This window comes from Ascidiella aspersa, chromosome 5 (genome assembly GCF_963924565.1).
Source record: "Ascidiella aspersa chromosome 5, kaAscAspe10.2, whole genome shotgun sequence".
Taxonomy (NCBI): Eukaryota; Metazoa; Chordata; class Ascidiacea; order Phlebobranchia; family Ascidiidae; genus Ascidiella; species Ascidiella aspersa.
The window spans coordinates 29,768,922-29,781,147 of NC_139451.1; the positions used below are offsets into that span (position 1 = coordinate 29,768,922).

Sequence of the window (12,226 nt, forward strand, 5' to 3'; positions counted from 1 at the left end):
TATTGTGGCAACTGTCGAGTCGGTCGATATTAAATTAATAATAATTCTGGGAAACAATGCCTAAATTGACGAACAAAGGGTTCGCAACGGTCCAATAATCCAACACAGTCAAGGAAGATAAACAAAAATTCCAAATTTGTTAAGTACAAATTCGCTGAAGGTTGGTGGTCACTTGCCAACTGTTAAAATAACCGATAAGAAAATTACAGGTAAGTGATGTTCCTAATTGTCCAATAAAAATAGATAGGGTTTAATCAAATGTTATAATTGTGTATTATGTGAGTTAACAGAGACAAATTCCAAGCAAACTGTTGTTATGGTTTCAACTTGTGTTTGTTAAATAGCGCTATTACCAAGGAAGCAAGAGACAGCCTTCCAGATATTTCAAATGTGAAACCTGTCCAAATCAACCAACCAATTAAATATTCCAATAGAGGCGGTATTACCCAGGTCCAATAATTTGAATGACAAAGTTTGAGTTGTCAGAGACCAGCAGCAATCAATTTTAACAATCAACACCAAGGTTCAACAATCCAAAGACAAACTTATTACGATAATTCAAGTGGGCCAACCAATCTATTGGTTTAGGGACTGGATGTTTAAACTGTCCGAATTATTTAGTAAGGTTATTAGCTGTGGAGTACCTATTTTCAAAGTGTGAACGAACCAAATATACTTAGATCCGAAACTCTAACAGATTAGGATTGTCCAATTTCAGAAATCTATTCCAATTATGGGGCACCTAGATTCAACGATTGGAAGGTCAAAGGCTAAGTTAGACCGACAATTTAAATATTCCTAAAGCTGATTATTTCAACTTTTGAGTTTGTTGAGTAGAATTGCGAAATGTGAGAATCACCAATCTTCAATTTATAAATTATTACTGTTATCTAGGTCCAATAATCTGTGTGTTAAGGGAATAAAATTGTTCAGGACTAAGACTGTATTGAGTTCCAACAAATGTAACACCAAAGTTCAATCCGAAACCAAAAGTTGAAATTGACCAAGTAGATGAGTTGAGTCCAATTAACAATAACTGAATCTTCAGATTGTCAAAGTTAAATTATTAGCAAAGGTAGATTGTTTAAAATTAGTCAACTGTTGAATGTTTAAATTGTGAAGTATCGAACGTACTTAGGACCAATAGTCTAAGTGTTAGGCTGAATCCCCACCGGTTAGACAAAAACGCTTTAAAGCAGTCTGATCGCGACTAATGAGATGGAACGCTATTTCTTTTGTTGTCGCGTCTCCACCGACCAGACTTGACGCAAATCTTACGCACAGCAGACAGACACGACTAAACGCGTTTTTAGCGAGATAGCGCGTGCACTACTTTTTTACCGTGTCTGAAGATGCTTTTTGATAGAAACCATTAGTTTTTTATGGGTTTTTGTAGGTTTTATATCAGGAATGTTATTTTGAAAGGTTAAGCAGGTAATTTATTTTAATTCCAATAAAAATATATTCCTGGAACGGTCAAAAAGCCTTTTAATTCGTATCTTTATTTTCCATGTATGATTTTACCAGCTTGACTCGTTCAAAAAACAATTTTGAAGACACCCTTGCGTAATTTTGAAACTTATCTACATGTTTTAATAAAGTGCGAAAAAGTACATAGAAAGAAACCTCTTTATACCTTTTTTCACAAATGGGGTGTATCCACTACTTGTGCTGTCGTATAAACTTCTGGTTACGTTTCCAAATACATATTCCTGCCAAAATTTACATTTTATTTGCCTCCGCTATGATCACAACTGAATTATATCGCCTAGCTTTGACCAGTTCAATTTTCGCGCGCTTTGTTGGTGGGGATTGGACAGTCGCTGTCAGGCACGACGCGACAAGTCAACAGTCAGACATGTTTCGTCGCGTCGTGTCTGAGGTCCGGTGGGGATCCAGCCTTAGAGGTTTAAATTAACCAGGACTAATATCCAATTCGAATTAAAGAAACACCCAATTTACAATCTAAACCCGAACGTTGAAACTGTCCAAATTGGTTAATTAATAGCAATTATAGGTAAGCTGAATGTTAAGGTAGACTGTTGAATTCTTAAATTGACTGATAGCAATATAGACCAGATCCGGATCCAATTATCGACGGTAAAAATTGCCTAATTCTAGAAATTGTATAACGCAAGTTTGATAATATCCAAATACTGTAATTTTATTCTCCAATTGTTCAATCTGCCAAAATTTCCAATACTCCCAGTACGATCAATAGTTGGAGTTTAATGTAGTGGTCTGAATTCGAAATCGTCAGGAATAAAATTACCGGAAATTACGCTTGCTCGAGTCCAATTCTCCTAGTAACCAAGTGATGAAATTAACCGGAAAAACAGTCCAAAAGCCAATTTTAACCAGATCCAGAAATCCCAATATAACTGCGTTGAACCTCGTTTAAGTGGCGATCTAATGCCACAAAAAACGGCACCGGCCGGACAAGACCTGGAGGCTCTATTAGCCTAAAGGCCGCAAAAGCCAGGTGCAGGCAACAACAACAGACTCCAATTGGCTCAGACCAGACAAGGCTCTATTAGCCAAAGGCCGCAAATCCAGTGTAGGCAACAGTAACAGACTTTAATATGCACCGGTCAGACAACACCCAAGGCTCTATAAGCCAAAGGCCACGAAAACCGGGCAAACAACAACAGACAGTAAGACCAAGACCAGCCGGTGCACAAACAAGGCAACAGGAGCAAGTCAGACCAGGGTTACTTGAAATGACCAGCCACTAAAAAACAGACTTGGGCTGAAATTTAACCAGGCCAAAACTAGCTGAGGCAAAAACCAGACCAAGGCAGACTTGAGGAAGTAAACTAAGTGAAACAGAAGCTAACTTGAACGGACCACAAACGAAACAAACTGAGGACTTGAACCGAAACAACGGAAGCTGACTTGTTGCGAACCACTAATGAAAAGCAGATTCTGAGTGAACAAGATGCCCAAAAACTATGTTATCGCTTGTTGCAAAACAACGTGGTCACAGCTTTAAAGATTGGGGTTAGTCAGGAAGAGGTACAACTCTCAGACTTACCCAAGACTTGCTGGTTGGCCGTGGAAAGATTTGGCAAGCGAAAACGTATTTTGCCGTCTCTCGAAAATAGTGCATTTGGAAGCGATTTTCGACAAAACGACACGACGAATTACAATTGGGAAAGAATTGAAAAGAGAATTTGGCCGTCGGACTCTCGTTTTAGCTGGCCTTTGATTTCTGGCCAGGAGTTATTGAAATTTCTAAGTTGATTTTATATTATGCTTGAATTAAGGTAGTCAGTCCAAAATTTGTTTTGAAAGAGTTTTTTTGGTCTTAATGTGCTAAAGAGAGATTGTTTAATTTGTTTTGTCTTGAAGCCTAGTTGATATATATAAACCAGACGTGGAAGAATTGGTTCGGATTTTCGATGTTTTTAATATATTTAATTCTTTCGAGATTTGCGGCGATGATTTTGGTAGAGATCTGGGACATAGACATGTTTAGTTTGGTTCGTTTTATGGTTTCGAAGTATTCTGGGTACCAAAGGAAGTTGTATATAATTTTATTAAGTTTTTTGATGGTAAAATTACTGGGAATAGATTGACGTGCGATTTGAATAATTTTACCTATAATGTTTGCGTTAATTAGGTGAATTTTTCCTAACATGGTTAAATACGGATTATCAAATTTATTTTTAATGGCCTGAATTTTCTTTTCAACGTAATTCCAGTTATGGTATTCTGTTTGGTTCGATTCGTTGTAAAAGATTCCTAATATTTTGACTGTTTTTTTGATATATTCTGGGTAGATAGGGGCTATTTCTTGTTTTAGTCCGTTGTGTGTAATTAAAATTTCTGTTTTTGATATGTTTATGGTTTGGCCATTTGATAGGAAAAACGAGTTATCGTCGGCATACTGCTGTAGACGGATGTTTATATTGTTAAAGGTAATGCCTCTAAGTTTTTTTGTATTTTTTATTTTCCTCGACAGAGTTTCCCCAATGAGGACGAATAAAAGCATGCTCAAGGAGCAGCAGCCCTGCTGGACTCCTCGCTTGATGTGGATTGCGGAGGTATGTGTACCCATTTTATAATTGATTTCGGGACGTGCATTTTTTCTAATATTTTAAACATTAATTTATGATCAACCATGTCAAAGGCTTTTTGGAAGTCTGTTAGAATTATCGCAAGTGGTGTGTTTTTTTCTTTACTGTATTCGATGACAGAATTAATGTTATAGTGAAATCATTTGGCGTTGTGGGAGGCCGCATTTTTGAGTTAACGAAATTTCATTTTCTAGTAATTTGGTTAGTCGAGATGTTACGATTTTACTTAATATTTTATAATCTGTGTTCAATAGGGAAATCGGTCGCCAATTTTTTGAATATATGTGTTGTCGCATTTTTTTGGGATAAGTTTGGTAATTGCTAGTCGTCGCATTGAGGGGGTCATTTGGTTTTGAAAGTATATGTTGTTTAGTAGCTCGTGTAGGGGATGTTTTATTGTGTGCCAGAAAGTTAGGTAAAATTCTACAGGTAAGCCGTCTGATCCAGGTGATGAGCAGAGGTTCATAGATTCTATGACAGTTTTGAGGTTGTGTTGGTCAGGGTTTATGTCAATTTTATCAATATATTTTAAAAGTTTTTCTTGTTTTGATTCATTGATTATGTTGGGTTGTCCCCACAGATTGTTGTAGAAGTTTCGCACGCGCTTGATTTGCTCGATCGGCAATGAGGCTGTTCTCAAGGCACTTTTCAAAATTAAGGCTGATGAGCTCAGTTTTGCGCGAGCCATCGAAGTTTCCATTCAAACGGAGGATGCTGCTAAAGTTGCGAAGGAAACTGTATATGGAAACCGAGGCTCTGTTCAAAAGGTACGCGAAGCAGCGAAGCCAAGTCCGTCTCCGTATACTAAAGTTTCAAAGGACGCCGCAAGTTATGCTTCGAGGGACAGTAAAGCCAAGACGAACATGTGTTGCTATCGCTGTGGCAAGTCTGGACATTTTGCTTCCACATGTCGTCACCGAAGTTCAACTTGCAAGTTTTGCAGACGTATCGGTCATTTGGAAGTAGCTTGTCGAAAGAAACTGGCGTCAACAAAACCTTTAAGCATGGTTCATACGGTGAAGCCTATTTCAAGCATTGGGAGGTCAACTCCGAAGCTGGACGTCAATATTTACGTTTTAGACAAGATTTGTTGCTTGGAGCTTGATACTGCTACTACCGGAAACTTCTTATCTGTTGATACATGGAAGCGAATTGGCAGTCCATCGCTGGAGACGCCTACTTACCGTTTCAATTCGGCGACAGAACATTCAGTGCCACTAATCGGTATTTTTCAGGCAGAAGCAGCATATGACGAAACCAAGTGTACGCTAGAGTTCCACGTATCTAAGATACCGAACCTTGATTTACTTGGGAGAAATGCTATTCAGTCTCTAAAAATATCAGTGGACAAATTGATATTTACCGATGTTGTTCCCGTACGTGCTTTATCTGTCGATACTCCACCTGATATTCAGTTACAAACGGATTGCCGGAAACTTTGCAGTCAATTTCCGGACCTGTTCAAAGAAGAGTTAGGTTGTCTAAAGGACTTTGAATTAGAGGTACAATTCAAATCCGCGACGAAGCCGGTGTTTTGTAAAGCTCGCTCAGTTCCGTTTGCTCTTCAGCAAGACGTGGGACAAGCATATGATGTTGGCATCACTAAAGGAATCTGGACTCCAGCGAAGTTCAACGACTGGGGTACGCCTGTGGTACCCATACGCAAAACTCCGCTTCCAGGGAAATCCAAAGGTCGATTGCGCGTGTGTGGTGACTATTCCGTGACGGTAAACCCGCAACTGGCCACGCACCGCCACCCTTTGCCGCTTCCAGAAGATTTGTTACGCAAGTTGCAAGGTGGATATGGCTTCACGAAAATCGACTTGGCTGATGCCTACAATCAGATACGTCTCGGACCAGAAAGCCGAAAAAGGTTGGCTCTTAGCACACATCGTGGAGTTCTTCTGCAAAATGTTTTACCTTTCGGTATACACTCCGCTCCAGGGTATTTTCAGGAAATAATGGATGACCTTACAAAAGACCTTCCAGGAGTTGCTGTCTACTTGGATGATCTTTTAGTCAGTGGTTCGTGTGCAGAGGAACATCTTCGTAATCTTCGTCAAGTTTTCCAACGGTTGCATGACAAAGGACTTCGCTGCCGATTGGAGAAATGTGTGTTCGCGCAACCCAAAGTGGAATACTTAGGGCATACACTGTTTAAAAGTGGAATTGCAAAAGGTTCCAAGCTTGATGCGGTATTGAATATGTCACCTCCGAAGAATGCAACAACTCTACGTTCATTCTTGGGGTCCGTTCAATTTTATGGAAAGTTTCTGCCGACCAACTTTGCCGAAGTGGCAGAACCTTTATATCAACTTACCCGGTCTAACATTTCGTGGAAATGGGGAGCGGTTCAACAAAAATCTTTCGATCAGTTAAAAGCATGGCTTTCGGAAGATAATGTTTTAACTCACTTCAATTCATCGCTTCCGATCGGAATTGCATGTGATGCTTCAAGTGTTGGAATTGGCGCTGTTTTATTTCACCGTTATCCTGACGGTACTGAAAGGCCGATATCTAATGCTTCAAAGACGCTTTCAACCAGTCAGCGCAACTATAGTCAAATACAAAAGGAAGCTCTTTCTATTATTTTCGCGCTGAAAAAGTTTTACCAGTACTTGTTCGGGAGGAAATTTATTCTTGTCACCGACCACAAACCGTTACTGGCACTATTCGGGCCAAGCAAGCCTACTCCGGCACTTGCGGCAAATCGACTCGCAAGATGGGCACTTTTTCTCAGTCAATTTAACTATGACATTGAGTATAGAAAGACGTCAGAACACGGCAATGCTGACGCACTTAGTCGTTTACCTGGAGGTAAAGATGAGGAGTTCGACGGAGAGGAGAGTGTAGATGACGTGGACACCGTTTGCTCCATCACTACATTAAGCTTACAAGTGAAGCCCGCCGATAGCGCCACCCTCCAGAAGGAAACCAAAGTGGATTCTGTCTTATCGCGTGTTGTGCGATTTACAAGGGAAGGCTGGCCACCTAAATGCAATCAAAGTGCTGATGATGACGCGGAGAAGTTTCGGAAAATATCCGATTCGTTAAGTACTTGCCATGGATGTTTGCTCTATGGATCGCGAATTGTAATTCCGCTCAGACTTCGACCCCAAGTCTTGCAGCTATTGCACCAGGGACATTTCGGTGTTCAGCGCATGAAGCAACTGGCACGAACCGCCGTATACTGGCCAAATATTGATGCAGAGATATTGTCATTGTGTCAGCGTTGTACTACTTGTGCACAGCATCAGAACGCACCAACCAAAGCAGTCATTCATCCGTGGATGATGCCAGAGAAGCCGTGGAGCAGAATTCACATTGATCATGCAGTGAATTTTATGGGCTACAATTGGCTGGTGGTAATCGACGCATACTCTAAGTATCCGTGCATTCACCGAACGCAATCCATGTCAACCAAAACTACTATGGAATTTCTAGAACAGGATTTTGCGCATTTCGGGTACCCGCACACTATTGTCTCGGATAATGCTCAAGCATTTCTTTCGGCAGAATTTCAAGAGTTCTGCAAACAAAGGGGAATTATACATTTAACAGGTGCTCCTTATCACCCTGCTACAAACGGTGCTGCCGAGAGGCTTGTGCAGACTTTCAAGAAAGCTCTCCGTAAGTCATCGAAGTCTCCCCACGAAGCGCTATTGGAGTTCTTAATTCAGTACCGACGTACACCTGACAGCAACGGTTTCTCTCCGAGTGAGTTGTTAAACGGACGTCAAATTCGTGCTCGGATCGACACCTTGTTTCCCACGCCAGCTCACGTAAAGCAACGCGAGCAGATGAAATGTGCATCGAAAGATTATCCTCGAAGGGAAATCATTCACAAACTACGACACTCGTTTAAAGTTGGCGATCCCTGTTATGCGTTATACTTTGGTCCAAAGCGAGACAAAGATGGACGTTGGGTCCCAGCTATTATAACCAAACGACATGGCAGTCGAAGTGTAAATGTCAAGGTGATTCCCCGTGGTCCGATATGGAGGCGCCATATCGACCAACTTCAATTTCGCTACACCAGCGACGAGGACGCTGATCCAGGAGAAAATAACTTTCCGGCTCCTCGACCCTCAACGAATTCTACGCGGCCAACCTTGGTTCTGCCAAATCCCAATTTGGCCACAGCCAATCAAGATGAGTACGGACCTCACAATCCACGACGCTCGAAACGCCCACGTAAGCCTCGACAGCTATATTGCTGTTAACGAGGCGTTTCTTTCAAAGGGGAGGTGTCATGGAATGTTTACGTGGTTCTCCTGAGAGAGGTTGCCCGCGGCCCCTGAGCCGCGTGCTCTAGTCACGTGTTTTGTAATCATTGCTTGTGTTGTACGTTAATTGTATCGCAATGTAAATTACGCGACTACTCGCCTATAAATGCTCGTGCCCTTCTTGTGTTATAGCCATTCGAATTAAACCAGTTACTTACTTGGACTCTGTTTACTATTCTTGCAAGGCAAACAAAGGTTAGAAACACAACAGATATACTTTGGAGCATAATGGTTGGAGGTTGTAGTAAGACGTAATAAGAATATCAAAGCCCATACAGAAGTAGGTATCATTTTGGACGTTTCGAATAACTCTTTATTCATTTTCAACATCAAGATGTTGAAAATGAATAAAGAGTTATTCGAAACGTCCAAAATGATACCTACTTCTGTATGGGCTTTGATATTCTTATTACGTACAACAGATATAGTTTTCGTTTTTTTCTTGAAACCCGTCATATCATTTTTTTCTCAAAAATTTCATGCTATTAAGGTATTTGAATTATGTTTATTTTCCATTTTGTAAAAATTTTTATCCGGGGTTTCGTAATCTAGGTTTTCTTTGATTTTTGCCTGTATTTTCGCTCATAATAGTTTTTCGATTATCTCTAAATATTCTCTATGTTGACGTCTAAGGTATTTGGATCTATATTTTGCGTTAGCTGTTCTAGTTGTGTGTGTAATTGTTTTTCATGTGCTCGGTTTTCGTTATTTAATTTTTGACTAAATTTTATTGAGTCCCATTTAATTTTTGATTTTAGAGTTTCCCATTTGAATAATATATTTTTTAATTGTTTAGAAAATTGGCGTTCCACTGTTGTATTGTATTTTTAATGCGCAGTTTGTAATTTTGTTGTTTTAGTAATTAGGTATTTAGCTTCCAAGTTCCTTTTCCCCATCGTGCTTCGTTATCTATTTTTAATTGAATGTATGGAGCTTGTTGGTGATCAGAAAAGGTTATTGTGTGATGTCCGTGTTTTATTAGAGCTGGTTTAAAACTGTTGGAGATATATATGCGGTCGAGGCGAGATGCTGCATTACTCCGTATGTATGTAAACAGTTTTTTCGTGGGCTCGAAATAGCGATATGAATCGATTAAATTATGTCGTTTTTTGATATAATCTAATTCAATTTTATCTGTTTGAGATCGGACAGTTCGGAGGCTGGAGAAATCAAAATCAGAATCTGGGAAATTAAAGTCGCCGAGAATTGTGTTAGATGTTATATAAGTATTTATTGCTTTTAATTGTTCGACGTGAAATTGGTTGCCAAGTGCCCCTGATTGTAAGTAGAGGTTTATAATTATTATTATATTGTTTTCCTCATTTTTGTCGATTAATGTGATATAGCTTGTATACGATTATCTATCATAATATTATGTTTTACAGTATATTTATCGCAGAGTTTTCGATTTATTAGACATAACAGGCCAGATCTTTCATATGTACCGCTTGTGTATGGTCCGCGATATAGTTTATGCGCTTTAATAAATTATTTAATTTGGGTTTATTTATTTTGTGGGTTTCTTGGACGACAATTATAGAAGGGTGGTTTTTACAAATGTAATGTTCTAAATTGAGGAATTTTTTTTCAATACCATTAATGTTTAAGCTGTGAAGCGAGAAGGTCATTTCAAATTATAAGGAAATTTAGAAACAAAGAAAGAAGATGTTGTGAATAATTGGGGTCAAAATCTAAGAAGAAAACGATTAAGAATTTTAGTCTATGTCTGATAATCTAGAGAAACTCTTTTTCTTATTCGCAGGAGTAGGGCTCCGGTTTGGTGGTGGTGTGTGAGATTGATTTGATGAAGAAGGAGATGTGCTTTTTCTATCTGTGGCTGATGTTTTGGATGGACGAGGTGGACTTTGTGAGATTGATTGCCGGCATATTTTCAAAAGCTTCTAGTAGATTAATGGTCCCTATAAAGCGAAGCGCAAAAGTTCAACAGCCCAGGTCTAGTTACTGTTGACAACACAGACAAAAATAATCTGCAAAAGATTGCAAGAAGGGAGCTGCACTATATACAACTGACAAAGCTGCACTCGCACCTGTTGAGCACGGGCTCAATCACCTGTAGTGACCTGGTTAAAGACCCCCGTCAGGTAAGTATGAGTTGTGACGATTTTTCCCGAGGCCCTACTCGACTACTCGCCCGTACTCTTTATGGATAGCTACCCCATAAGCCCCCCGCATCAACTTCTAGCAACAAAATTTGTCATTTTTGGCCGATCGGTCACCATTTTTCTTATCAATTTTATGTTTTGCTTCTTTTTTTCAAAACCGTGAGCAGGGCGAAGCAAGCTTCGGCACCGTGCTCCCTGTCCAAAAATCAGGTTAATACAAAGAGCAAGCGAATCGCTTGCGTCCCAGGTATTAAACTGAGAAGAACAGACTTTTGACTGTACACCGGTTTATTAGCAACACGTTAATTACGCAGCGAAAATACGATAAACGAAAAATACGCATACGCAAAAAAACGATAATAAACAGGCTTCGCCGGCAGGAATACTGTGCGTTGCACGCGCGGCCTCCGTCGCCGTGAGAGCTGACGGGTGATAAATTGTGGCTTGGTGTTTGGGGTAAGGGCGCTTAGGGGGCCCACTGAATAAACTGTAAATGAAAACTGGTTAATATGTGATGGAATTGAATGCTGCAGAATTAACTAAGTGGGAAAAATGGGATGATGGGGCCATGCCGATGTTCGGGCTTACAAGGGATTGATTGTCGCAGGGAGGCAGGGGTATTTGCGCAGACTGGCTCGGTTATGTGACAATGGTATATTTAAATAAAGTGTGTTTCCTATTGTGAGGTGGCAAAAAAAAAGTGGGTGCGTGTAAAAAGTGGCGGAAGGGGTGGGTGGATTTAACTTTACGATAGGACAGCAAAATGTTAGAGGATACAATAAGTGCGTTTTATAAAAAATTAAAAATTTGTAAGTGCAATTAAAATGGAATAAAAACTTTACAGATGGCATTAAGTGCACATCGCGTTAAAAAATTAATTATAATGGTGAGTGGGGGTGAGGCAAAAAATACGATAATAAACGATAAACCGCGGCAGAGCTAAGTGCAATAAAAACATTATAAACTTTGGTAAAAGATACGTAGCGCGGGTGTGGTGACGAATCCGGGTGCGAATTTAAAATAGGCCGTATAGTCCATGGCACCGGCTGTAAAAGTCCGGCCAGCCGGCCTCCTAATGGTGCGGAACTGATGGGCTGGGGACCGAAGAGCATCATCTTGTGGAACCCGGGGCCGGCGTGGGTTAAATTTGAAGTACTCCGCGCGGCCTCCGCCCCTGTCGCCGTTGTACTTGAAGTAGTTGACGTGTTGTCGGAGCGGAGATGTTGAAGTGGTGAGCCGGGGACATGGTTCGTGACATGCTGTCAGATGAGGAGTTGATGCTTTTGGTCCCCGTTGATTCGTGAACGTGGGTTGGTGAGGGCGGCGGGCGAGATGAGACCGGGGTAGAAGGGATGAAGGATGAATGTTGGTGAGTGCTGATGAACATGACCGAGGAGATGATATTCGCCGCCATGTTATAATCCGGATTTTGGGTGTAGTGCCAGTCTGCGCTTAGTAACGATGTTAAGGTTTTGGGATCTCCCTGCACCAAGATTGCCACACGTGGTGGCTGCCCTTGATGACCAGAGCGCAACAGGCTCTGGCCACCTCCGACATGCGACGACCCGTAATGCCAAGGGCGCTAAAGGTCGAATTGTTGCCCTGGGCGTAACTACCCAGGGAGCCGATAATAAAGGTGTCGCCGCCGCCCCGGCCAGAGCATCTTGGCCGTTTTCGAACGGGCACACAAGTCCACACCTATCGGCGCTCTCGAGGATTAAGTCCGGCCGAAGGTTCT

At 40.9% G+C, this 12,226-nt stretch overlaps 1 non-coding gene across 1 annotated transcript; it reads right to left on the minus strand.

Annotated features, from left to right (window-relative positions):
* Window positions 1–10,620: 10,620 nt before the first annotated feature.
* On the minus strand, window positions 10,621–10,806 carry LOC146146282 (U2 spliceosomal RNA). The gene has a single exon (XR_014499691.1). It is a non-coding gene; the product is annotated as a U2 spliceosomal RNA (small nuclear RNA).
* Between the last annotated feature and the right edge of the window lie 1,420 nt (window positions 10,807–12,226).